This window comes from Trachymyrmex septentrionalis, unplaced genomic scaffold, assembly GCF_001594115.1.
Source record: "Trachymyrmex septentrionalis isolate Tsep2-gDNA-1 unplaced genomic scaffold, Tsep1.0 scaffold31, whole genome shotgun sequence".
Classification (NCBI taxonomy): Eukaryota; Metazoa; Arthropoda; class Insecta; order Hymenoptera; family Formicidae; genus Trachymyrmex; species Trachymyrmex septentrionalis.
The window spans coordinates 620,484-634,099 of record NW_017305474.1 but is presented as its reverse complement, the minus strand read 5'-3'; the positions used below and the strand labels follow the sequence as shown (position 1 = coordinate 634,099).

Below are 13,616 nucleotides of genomic sequence, written 5' to 3'. Positions count from 1 at the left end.
TATATATATATATATATAGCAACATGTATGTGTATGTGTGAGAGAGAGAGTGTGTGTGTGTGTGTGTGTTTGTGTTTGCATATGTATATATAACATGGAAATTGAAGAGGTTGATCGAGTTCCATCCTCTTCGTGAGATATTTTCGAAGCCATGTCATCGATGTCATCGATGTTAGGCATTGATACCATTGATGACAGTGTTTTTCCTCGAGCTCTCAACAATTCTGTTCTTCTTCGAAGAGCATTATTCGTGAAGTTAGTTGTATATAGTAACAAAAATACTTACAGCAAAGTCTGAGTTGTTTCCACCCTCGAGGACTCCCGCCGAGCAGCCTGGAGCCAGCTGGCTTCTTCCCTCTCCGTCTCTCTTTCTCTCGTGTTCTCTCACACCCTCTCAGCTCTCACTATTCTCTCTTTGCACCTGGTTGCAACGAACCTTCCGGAACAAGGATAACGCGCGTACTGCGCCGAGGAACGAGAAGGGAAACGATATAAAGCAGCGCGCCACGGAACACACACGTCACGCGAGCACGAACGGGGTGGTGCGCAAGGGTGGTTAGGTTAGAAATACCATGGAGTCTAGGGGTGCCGTGTACAGAGAACCGTCTAGTTCGCGTCGAGGGCGTCGCGGCGCTACCAAACGACGACGCCACAGTACTCCTGCAACCCCTCTGCTAGTCCCTCTCTTTTTCTCTCTCTCGGGCACGCGCACCCCCCATTGGTCGACGGCAGCAGCAATCCCTTGTCCCCCACCGGGTAACTTTCAGGAACGTCGAAGTGCACGTGGGCACCCCTAAACGTCATTCTTTCAGTCCGCACCTTGCAGTAAATGCGAGATGAAAGATTTTGATGGAGTGAGACTATTATCTCAATTATCTGGCATCTTTTGACATTTATACTTTGCTTTTACAAATTTCTAAGAATAAAAAGGATAAAGAGAGAGAAAATAAAAAAAGATAAAAGACAAAATCAATTTTTTACTTTTTTATTGTACAATAATATTATTTGCATTATATTAATTCAAAAATTCGTTATTTGTATAAATTAATTTGTGATTTCAAATAATTTTACTCTTAATTTATTTTTTAATTTTTTAAATTATTTTTTATTAATTCATTTCTAAATTTCACGTTATAAAATAATGCAGTGAAATCCGAGTTAAGCTTCGAAAAGCTAGTTTAAAGGAAATACGTTGCAAAAAGTTGCGTAATCATTGCGTAACCTTTGAAACGGTCGCGAATCTATTCTATAAATTACTCAGAGTTGTGGATTAATCAGCGTCTAGAAAGTTGCCTTAGCATCTCTTCACTGCTGTCTAGCTCGTGATATGTACACGCGTTTTCACTTTTCGTACCCAATAATTATAGCAAATCCGTCCCGGTTTTCTTCGTGCTGCGCTTTCGCAAACAATATACTCGATGGACTTGTTTGCAAAGTTCCCGAATAGAATATGCCTTAATGAAAACTTATATCTCGGCACAGCAATGAATAATTATCGAGAAAATCGCTTGTTACTTACTAATTATAACATTCTCCTTAGAAGTAATTAACAAAACGATAGAAATTATTGATAATCAATTTAGAATATTAAATTAAAGTAAATAATAAAAATTCTTGATAATAAAATTTAGATTGTTAAATCTTGAATAATATAAATTAGGTTATTTGTCGTAATATTTTATATCAGTTTTAATAAAATTCGAAGCGTTGAAATGGAAAAGCTTGCAAAAGAAGAAATAATTGCATCAAACTTTACGATGCATTAAACGTTTAACGAGGGATAGCAAAGTGATCGGAAAATCCGAAAACTCACGATGGATTGACGAGGCGTTCTGCCAGGTGATTGAAGGCTCGTTAGCGATCGTAATAGACAATGGCTTCAGAAAGCGTGACAAGAACCGCGTGTGTAATTGTGTACTTGTCACAAGGGAGGATTTTACAAAAGTAAATTGCTAGGTCGTGTTACGCGTTACTACAAGCACGCAAAAATCAATACCAACAGAAACCTATCCCAAAACTGCTGTATCTCTTATCTCGTTTTTTTTTTTAGTTCATATATCATTTATTTGATTATATAGAATATTGATAAATTATTAATGGGAAAATTATCAAAAGAAAAAATAATTGCAAAGTATGCGATGCGTTAAACGTTTAATGAGGGATGGGGATGACAAAATAATCGAAAAATTCGAAAACTCACGATGAATTGATGAGGCATTCTGCCAGGTAATCGAAAGCTCGTTAGTAATCGTAATACGATCGCTAACCGACAAATAAAATATTAATCTTTACGATAATTGAAAAGTTAAAAATTAACCTGTATTGATTTACTGTTGCAAATTTTTTTCTATAATAGATATACGAGTATCTTTCGTTACACGAAACCGATCGTGTATAAAACATAATACACGCCAAAGAATTTGTCAAAACATTTTCCGATACTAGGATAACCTGTATACATTTGTCAATAGAAATTGCATTTTATCGTCCCGTTCAGCATGTTCGATGGATTTTAAAGAGTAAAGCCGGTCGATTGAGCTGGGAAATTTATTGAGACGAATCTCGCTAGATTGGACATTTAAATACACGTCGCATCGTGTCGACGTTTCCATCGTTTCGTCCGATCGCATCTGTCCGTTTCGAGCTTATTAATTATTCCGCGTGACGAGTGGATCGAGCCAGGAGAAACGATTACCCGGCGGTCCATAAAAAAAGGTACAATCTCCCGAGTAATTTTACGTAGTCGGTTTATTTATTAAAAAAGGCTCTCGCAAGCGAGCTGCCTCTTTAAATCACGTGCATCCCAGGAATACATTCCTTTCGCCTCTCTCTACAATATTTATTAATCTCATCCGTGCGCTGACGATTTCTGGCAACGGTGCAACATTCACACGTCAATTGCCCACCCGGTAGAAATCGGACTGTGCAACATTAATATCATGTGCACAGAAGTTCGTTCTCGTCGCTCCGATCCTCCATCGCCTTTTGTCAGAAAAATGCGCACTTCGTTACGCACTTGCGAGATGAAATTGCTTGGAAAATTGCCGCTCTAATGTCCATGTCGCATTCATAATCCGCGCCAATCAAGAAGACAGTCTGTCTTTTTTTGCAAATATATATATGTAAATATATGTATTATATTTGCTGTAAAATTTTTTCATAGCAAGTTGTAAATATTTTGCTCCATTACTTGCTTATTGTAAATATTTTTTACATATGATACATACACAGAGAAAAGATTTGTCAAAACAATTAAAAACTTCATTGATTCAAATCTAACAGCTGTGATATATAAAGATTTTTCTATGTTAAATTAAAAAAGTTTTACAGATAAATAAAATTAGCGATTATCGACAATTATATTTGTGTCGTAATAGCATATTTATTAATACAGCATATTTATTAATACAAAGATAACTTTTTACGAGAAATCAATCCAATGTAGATCAAAATTTTTAACAAAACATGCTAGCTAAGATGACGCATACTTTTGCTACTGTAATGAAGAAAACTTATTACATTAGCAATTTTCATTATAGCAAAAAAAAAAAGCTAAATTATCATACTAATAATTGCTTACAGACATAATTTCTTTGTTAAATTTGTTTATAAATGTTGTACTCGCGTAGCAAGTCATGGCTTTGAATCACCTGATCTACTTTTCTTTCCGTGATGGAAAAAAATAAAAGTAAGGCAGAGCGGAACGGTATTTCACAAAGATTGAAGTAAATGCAATCACTTTTAGATACATGAGAGAAATTTTATAGTTTACGGCACAACCCTGTCGAGAAAAGCCAACGAGATTAACTGCTGTATGCGCCTGAGCAACGAATTAATAGCAGGCGTGAAAGCCGACGGCTGTGTAAATTTCTTAGTCGGTCCGCGCAACCATCGTCTCAAGAGCGTGTTACGCGGACATTAAACGATTATATTTCCGAGCTGCCGCATAAGCGGCCGCAGCTAGAGGGTTACCTCGACAGGTTTACACGTCAAAGTTTACCAAAGGCTCTTCAGAGAGAGAAGCCGGTATGTTAAACCCTTGCGATACACGTTTCTCGCTATTGCTTGTGTAGATCAGATATACAACGAGATTTGAACTACGAACTGTAGATAGAATATAATTTATGTAGCGTAGCTCATACAATTATGATATACAATATATAATTACGATATATATAATTGTATACGATATATACTATATAATAATATAAATATATATAATTATGATATATATAATTGTAATAGATAATGAGCGCTGAAGTAACTCGAGTATGTGAAAATGCACGACTATACATGGAAAGAATAATTCTGCTGAAACATCCATCTAACTAAAAATTTAGATAGAATGGTCCGAAAATAATTTTGTTGTATCATCAAAACAATTATGTAGAAAACTCAAATGTAATAACAGCAAAAAATTTTTATATTCTAGCAATCTGCTTGAACGTCTGACGTAATTATTTTGATAATTCAACATAATTATTTTCAGGATGTGTTTAGCCAAAGTTTTAGATATCTCAGCAAAACTGTTCTCTTTGTACACTCTTTGTAGTAATACATACACAGTAATCATATACTGAAACAAATTTACTAAATTTACTATATTTCAAAAAAATGTAATGTATTTATTTAGATGCATGGGAAAAAAACACAGTGAAAACTTCACTGATTCAGCAAATCTACAGTCGTAATATGTAGTCAATTTTCTACGTTAAAGTAGCGAAATTGAATAACATTAGTGATTTGTTGAACCATCAAATCTTCTTAGTTACAGATATTGAATTTGCGTAAGTTATAGGTTTGCTGTATCACCCAATTTATTTTGTTTCCGTGTGGTATTAATTAAAATTAATTAATAAAAATTTATTTACAGTAAATAAATATTTACTCAAAAAATTATATTTAAATCGTATTAATTCTGTTGCATCAAATAAATATGTGTTTACGCATTTGATAAATATTCAGTTAATAATTCAACAAATGTTTATTAAAATTTAGTACATTTTTTTTTAATTCCATAATACGTGTGACTAATTAATTATTAAGGCATACTTTCGATATTTGCACAAATTCTGAAACACCCTCTTGCTTCATATGTACACGAGACGTGCACGAAAACGGAGTTGACTTGAAGAGCGAGGGCATTAGGGATGGGTGATTGTAATTTCACACATGGCGTAACGCACTGCTCCGCCACCCTTGCCTCTCTCAGTTTACCTCTCTTGGAAGTATTCCTTCCTTGGTGTATTCTTCCATTCCTCTTCGTCGCTCCGTCACCCTGCTGTGTTTTGCTTTCGTTTGTTGAATGTACGAGTGCAACCATATACCCTAGAACCCACTTCTATTCCTCGTTGCTTTTTCTCATCTCTCACCCTCTCCTTCTTCTCTCTCATTTACTCACCTTTGCGTTATTGTCACGAGCCATTCTCTGCCATCTTTCACGTTTCGTGACAAGCGGAACCCCACATATTGTCAAGTTGTCAACCGCTATCCGATGGTCTGGAACTGATTAGAAAATGGATTCGTAGATGGAGATTAATGTAGAAACGATTAATGATCTCAGATGGTTTAAAACATTACGTAACGTTAGATAGTAATCTCCAAGATAATTTCAAACATGACTTAAGGTCTTTTAACGTTTAAAGTATATTAAAAAAATTAACAAATGTGATGCATGTAAAAATGTAATATAGAAGTAAAATACAAATATCCTATTTTTCTATGTAAAATAGACATTTAAACTTCATGATAAAGATCACTTTTACATTGCGTAGCTCTTCGTAGTCAAAACGCTTCAGTTGTAGCTAAAGTAGTCTAGAAAAGAACAGGTGAGCTTGAACTAAAATTATCCGAAGAGTTTTCGACGTAACCGAGCGTAACGTGTTTTACGGAAACTGGTCTCTTTTAGCATATGTATGCAGCTCGACCTCCGAGCAGCCTTAAAAGATTCACAAGGGCTGTCCGTGCGGCCGTTTCGCGAAATTTCTCCGCGTCGCTACACCGCGTTCCCGGCGATATTTAATATCTCGAAACCGACGCAGGTTGCTCGGATCACGCGGCGGGGAAGAAAGCAGAGGGAAAAGCCGAGAGAACTGGGGCGGGTGGTGCCTTATCAAAAATTAAAATTTCATTCGGCCAAACCGAGCGAGCGCTATCGAGATCCTCTCCGAGAGTGCGATAGTCTCTCAAAGAGGGATACCGGAAGCGAGATACAGGAACAGCATGCCCGGTATAAGAGGCAGTAAGCCTTAATCGTGAGAAACTAACTTTGCCGAAGTTTCGACGAGGCCGCCCACCGCTCCTCTGCGCGCATTGTTCTCCTTTTTCTTTCAAATTTATGGCGCACTCCTGCAGCCCTTTACATCCCCGCCCGCGACTCTGTAAATCTGAATTTTCTAAATCTGGATTTATCGTGGTTGCGTTCCTGTCGATAATTTGCTGCAGTCTTCGAACTCTATATATAAGTTACGCGCGATAAAAGATTTCCGTTGCAATCGTCGGAATCCCGAGGCGTTCGGAAAGTCGAACTTGAAATTCTAGATTTATTTTCAAAATTTTGACGTAGAAACTTCACCTTTAGTACACCTAGTGTTCCATTTTCCGATCAATTTGTGGTTAGACGTAACTTGATGATAATATAAAAATATACTTTTGTAACTATGATTAATCACTGATAGTTTTGTAGTGAGCATCTTTTAAAATTACTGCTGTAAAACTATTAATTTGATCACAGATAGAAAGAACAATTTTTACATTATCATCAGGCTAAGGCCCGTTTTTATCAATAGTTTAATTTTAATTTTGGTTTAACTCTTTATCTTTTTTAGTTCTGAGCATTAAAAAAAGATAAAAAGTATATAAGTAAGTTGAACTGAGAGTAAAGTTAATCTACATTGGTAGAAACGGGCCTAAGTGAGATTAAGTCTAAATATATATACAAATTAATCAGAAAATGAAATATCGAGTCTTGATGATATTCTGATCCTTCACACGCGATGAGTCGTTTATGTTCGGATTAATTATGATCACTTTTACAAGTAAACAAAAATTATTAAGTGATTTTTATACTCTAACTTTTATGGAAAGTTGTGTATTGATAAAGTTGTGTATTAAAAAAAAGGAAAAAATAGAGACCACTGTTTAGCCAAATGCTTGTAGTATTTCAAAGAAAAGAAACACTCAGGACACGAATTGCCCAATATATATTATGGGTTAAAAAAGAAACACTAATTGTTACTAATGTACCCAATTTTCAATTGTATAGGACAAGTACTAATTTGAAACATTCATATTCTATTGTGATTTTAAAGTTGAACCGCTTTAAACTGTGTGTATTTATTTTTACGTGCTATTGCAAGTTCTTTTTGTGATTCTAACTTGGAAAATCCGAGAGCTCGAATCCGTGCCGAGCTGGCTCGAAAAGTCAGCCCCGAAATCCGAAACTTCTCCACGTCCTACGGACTGATATTTCAAGGGGCGCGACCGCGGATAATCCGGATAACGCGATCGTGCCGGACGGAATCGCGAATCGGTTGTATTGGGATCGGAGCCAATCCGACGTGCTGGTGGCTGACAATTGGCGGCGTGGCAATGATTTCCGATCAGCAGGACCGGCCAGATGGAGATTCTGGCCAAGCAGGACGCACGTATATCGGCTAGTGAGAGTGCGACAAAGGGCAAGTCGCATCCGGCATTTGTGGCCGGCGGTCACACGCGGATTCCGTCCGATTTCCCTCGTTCCACCCGATAATTTTGCAAACAGCCGTTCAACCCCGATTCTCGCCTTCTCCTCTGTTCGTGGTTTGTATTTCGCTCCCTTCTCTTGAACAACGTATCTCGAAGCAATACAAGGAAATCCCGCGAGGATTTCCTTTAACCACGGAATTGCTCGCAGAACCGTCTACTTCCGATTTTAACGCGGAGATACGCGGGACAATCTATTTATGTACGTGCAGAAATAGTAAAAGTAAATTATTTTTATAGATAAAAAATTGTGATAGTTTAAAAGCGATTCTAATCGAGAGGCTTGAATAATATACCTATAATAGATTTTGACGAAAATGACGAAACTTTCTCGGCTTTTACGCATGCATTTTTACTGCGTTGCGACGCGCTTGAGTATGCCGGAATGCCAATAAAAAGACATTAATGAATGCAAATGGATTCATATATTGGGCTTGGAAGAGGAGGTACTTCAGTGCTGTGGCTGGTGGAAAAACAATCGAGAATTGAAAGGATATGAATGTTTAATATCTAAATTCTTTCACCATTTTCGTCTGTTTGAAAACTAGTGTTTGTCCCTTCAATTCTCGAATGTAGAATTTCGAATTTTATTTATAATTGAACTCCTTAATTGATAAGTGGCATAAGTCCAAAATTAGGAAAAATATGTTTTTCATGGAAATAGAAAGTATTAGGAATGTTTGTTTTATCTATCAATTTAATTTACTTTTATTTTGTTCTTATGTTTATAAAAAATAAAAATTAATTTTACATCATAAATAAAGTGACCGTAAAAAAACCTGGAATAGTGACTTAAGTCCAGCTTCTTTTATGGTAACTTTATTTATGATGTAAAATGGAATTTTATTTTTTATAAATATAAAAACAAAATAAAAGTAAATTGAATTGACAGATAAAACAAACATTCTTAATACTTTCTACTTCTATAACAAACGCATTTTTCTGAATTTTGGACTTATGCTACTTGTCAACTAAGAGGCTCATTTATATTTCTATGAAAAAATGATGCTGAAATTCTCAAACGTATGATTGATAACTAAATCTGTAATCAATTTGATATTCATTACATCACATTTGTAATCGCGATTCAATTGAGATGCTTACAAAAAATTGATGATGGATGGTTATCGATAATTAATTGAATGATTACTAATTACAGTCTATAATTCTGCTATATAGTGTTTTCGAATAAAAACGTAAAACAATAATTCTCCGTCTGCGAAATTGTGGAGTCAAGGCACATTGAGTCTTTATTACACCAAAAGAGAAAAAGAAACAGTAGAAAAAGACGTCTCAGACGCGGCGCGATTAAAAAGCATAGAGTAGCCTAGCCGGACGAAAGGATCGAAACGTTCCGATATCACTGCCAGTAATTCCTTGTGGTCAATCATTTTGCAATCGCTGTTGTCTCCTATTTCACAAGAAAGAAGTACATTTTTCTAAGGTAGCTGGATAAGTGTTGTCCGCATGGCGGGACAGAAAGATGCTTTCATAAAGCGGTGCTTTTCTTTTTGCGTTTTCGTCTGCGAATCCAATTCTTCTTTCTCCTCTGGTACCTTCATTTTTGTTCGGTTGTATCTTTTCTCTTACCTCACCCTTCTTCCAGTCGCTATTTCGCTTTCGAACATGGATGCGACCATGGATCCTTCACCGCATTTTTCACGAGTTTATTTTTTCTTACTGCAGAAGTTAATTCCTTTTTACTTCTTAATTGGTGCGCCTTTAAAAAAAACCTTGCAAGTGCATAAAACAGGAACCTGTGAGAATATCTATTTCAAAACTTAGTTGTCACCAAGGGAAAGAAAATTTTTACTTTATTTTTTTTATACAGGATTATAAAATATAGTTTATTATAATATTTTCTTTTAGATTTCTTGTTCCTTAGAACAAGAAGTTTTATAAATATACTAAAAAAAGATACTGAAATTCGAAAGAGTTAATTGTTGAATACGTTCACATCTAATAATTTATTTACAAATTTATGAACACACGTCGTATCGTCAAATTTAAATCGCCGTAAAGCGTTATCTCGCAGCTGCAAAAGCGCTCCTTGTGAAAGGAGCTCGCGCTTCTCTCTCGGGAATTCGCTCGGAGAACACTCGGGCGAGAATTTCTGGTAGCTGATGGGAAGGATAACTCGTCCCCAAAGTGCAGTAACCTCGGCGAAGGAGTCTTGGGTCCCTGCCTCTCTCTTTCTCTTGTCTGCATTGCGCGTGCAAGAAGGCCTTATGACCCATGCAAAATGAATGCATTCCGCTCGAGCCGAGTTGCATCTTTTTCGCCTCCTTCGTTGAGTTACCCACTAAATCGAGCATACCCATAAACCAAAAGCGCGGAATTTCATTTGAATCTTTCGAGATTCAAAACCTCACCCATCTTTCTCACACCTGACCTTTATTTCCTCCAAAGCGGAAAGATAATGAGAATACATCTCTTTCGCTGCAGCTTCCAAAATTTGCGAAGTCAAATTTTAAATTGATCACTCTCATGTGACTCATCGACTCTCGTTTACACTTGCTACAATTTAACATTAATTAGATTTTATTTTAAGTTTGAATTATTCATAATGTGTTTCTGTGTAAATATTATTAAATATTATTTGGCTTGAATAATTTCTCCATTATATCATACAATTTTTTCAATCATCAAAAAATATTCTTTTAATCAATTGCAAGGATTTCGTATTATCAGTTAATATTTAATTTATTTAATTTGTCTAAATCCAATTAGCTTTATAAAAGCATATACTGAAAAAAGAGTGATTGCATTAATAGGAATTCTGGAAAATGAACAAATCAAAGTTTTCTAATTAAATTTACTAGAATTAATTCTACTAGAATCGAGATAATCAAATGTCCTATTATGATTAGAATTCTGGTTGATGTGATCAGCATATGCCAGTTCGTTCATTTTCAATTAGAAGTTTTTCTCATTGTGTGTGGCATATCTTTTCTATTCATTCTTTTGTTCGATTATTTTTAAGACAGAAGCTAAGTAATTACCTAAAAGGCAATTAATCGAAGATGGATCGTAATTGCAAGCAATTTGCCAGGATCGGTTGGCATAAGGTTAAGCAGCTGCTTGTAATATATTATTTAAACGAAACCTTGAAGGCCGCAGGCTCGCAAATAGAATGAAGCGAGCGGTGATCGAGTACCCCTATGCGTTTTCTGAGGGTGCCACATAGGCGGGCGCGGTAGTAGTTACATCCGTTTCAGAACCAGGAAAACATCCCCCTCAATGAGACGATGTGGTTACGTAGTTACTTCTCTCCCCGGCACTGTTCTCTTGACTGTACTTACGTGTCTCGAACAGGTTACAAACGACGGGCGCAGTATTACAACCCGCAAATTACGGGGCCCCCCATTTGTCCCTCCCCCCCTCCCCCCCCGACCGTTTCACCGACTGCAATACAAATGTGCTGGTCCAAAGCTGGTGGATTACACGGTTGACTGTGAAAATTGGAAACCTCCTTCTGTCTTTGAACGCGCAGACATTTGACATCTTCGGGATATATTAAGAAAGAATATATTAATTAATTAGTAAACCAAGTAGGTTAATTTAAAAGGTAATCGTGAAAGTAGGAATCGGAGAAAGATGATCGATAAGAATTATACATATGTATAAATAAGATGCATTGATATAACTGTATTTATTCACGGAAAGAACGATTTTGCTGAAAGATCTAAAATTTTGGATACAGATGTAAAATTAATTTTGTTGAAAATGCTCAAACAATTGCTCAAATCAAAGTTGCTATAGAATATCAAAATTTGTTTGTAGCACTGGTCATTACTTTTAAGAGTTTTCGATATATATATATAATAATTATTTTGATGATCCAACCAAATTTTAAATCTTTCAGCAAAAATTGTTCCGTGTAATAAAAAAGTAATTCTTAACATTAATAAATATAATAATATATAAAGAGAATAATATATGAACAATATTATAATATTTTTACAATAACAAAGATAAATGTAATTGACTTTCCGCGCGAATGAAAATTTGAATGTCAGGGAAAAAAACACGTGTGGAAGCTAAACGGAGGAAATAGTTCTTCCGTTCATAAATTACAATATTCGTGAGCCACCCCCGTCGTTAAGCGAATGCGTGTTTCCCGTCGCGCGGTGGCTATGTGTGAAATTCATTTACGGAATTAATACCGTGGATTTGCTAAACGAAGAATTACTGCGTGTCCCGCGTTCGCCTTAATTGCGCGAGCAATACTATTTGCGTCGGGTTAGAGATTGGTTCATTTTAGACCATTAATTTTTTACTTTTTAATTACCGTATATAATTAATTAACATGTTTATGTCATCAGAGCTTTCCCAATTTTATATATAATTACTTATGATTATATATACTTTTTTATAAATTATCTTTTAAAATATTTCTTACGTTCTGTTAGGAATTTTTTTATTATTTAAATTGGTCAGCTCATAAATCATGTTAATAAATGAAAAGAAAAAAATAATATATATAAAATATAACATTTTTAAAAATATATAATTAATTATGTAAATACTTTTTAAAAGTTTGATTGTCCATTTATTATTTAATTTTACATTTTACGTTATGATATATTTATGATATATAATGAGTCATAAATATCATTTTTATGATGATAAATAACCGCATGTAAAAGTTTCATTTTGCGCCGCGGTTTAATTTTCCGGAACGTTGAACCCGCAGGATGTTGCTTGCGTAACCAAAATCCTCATTTTGCCCAGAGGCGATCCTTTTCACCTCCTCGGCCCGTAATAACGCAGGAGTCTGCGTATTACGTCGTTTGATTAATTAATTTACACCGATGAAGCGCCGGATTACTAACCCTCAGGGCTGCAAGCTTTTCCTTACCTCGCCTTCTTCGCGAAGAAACGAAGTAAACAAACGATTCCGTCCGCTTTTCCAGTTGCCGTTATGCACCTAATGGTGTTAACATTAACCGTGACAACAGTTGCGCAGACAAGCAAATAATTGCATCGTGTAAATTTGCTAAACGGCGTGACTGCCGGTTCACACAAAGGTATATCTTAACTCTCTCGAAATGGGCTTTTCATTGTTTGAAAATTGTGTTTATATAACATGTTATTCTCTAAATGATTTCATTTACTCTATTATCATTCTTGAAATTTTCTAGCAGTTTTAATAAATTATATAGCAAAGAAATCTGAATTCCGTTCATTTTCATAAAATATTAGCATGAACCAAGATTTATTAGATATTGATTTTATAAAAACTCTATATATGATGATTATGACGATTTTAATTTGAAATGAATATAAAAAATAAAAGCAATATATTTATATAAAAATTTTTTTTTCATATATATATAAAGCTTAATATATAGATTTTTATCGTCGTATAAATAATTTTATAAACTATTATACGCTAATCTTTTATTGACAATAATAAAAATGGCTTTACAAAATGAAGAAAAGTTTGCGATAAGAAAGACAAAGGAATAGTCTCTACTGTACCGTTGAACACTATTCTTGAGATAACAATGAATAATTGAAGAAGAGACTCCGAAGGGGAGGAACACGCGAGGAGACGTCTAGTATGGGAAACTACTTTCTGTGTTAGAAGGATAGGAGAAAGCATCGTATTCACGAGAGGCACGAAGGTACAAGCATTAATTTTTGCGAGTGTGAGACTCGAGGGACGAGTTGCATCTACGATGCATCCCGGAGGCTGCGCCGTATTTTATTGCGTGAGGTTTGCAAGTTTACATTACCAAGAGAGGATCTGTTAGTTTCGGTAAGGTAAAGGTTTATAGGGCGGTGATAAATGTAGAAGTATTCGCGCTACACCGTTATAAATGGCCGCAACAACTGCAGTTGGTGTCCTAATAGGTAGAATTATTACA

The 13,616-nt window shown here is 35.5% G+C and overlaps 1 protein-coding gene across 1 annotated transcript in view; it reads right to left on the bottom strand.

Moving 5' to 3' along the window:
• Window positions 1–530, bottom strand: part of LOC108749711 (protein Fe65 homolog) — a 185,912-nt gene extending 185,382 nt beyond the window's left edge. Inside the window, exon 1 of the mRNA XM_018488616.1 lies at window positions 287–530. The gene's annotated coding sequence lies outside the window, so the exon portion shown is untranslated. The remainder of the gene's footprint in view (window positions 1–286) is intronic.
• Window positions 531–13,616: the final 13,086 nt, after the last annotated feature.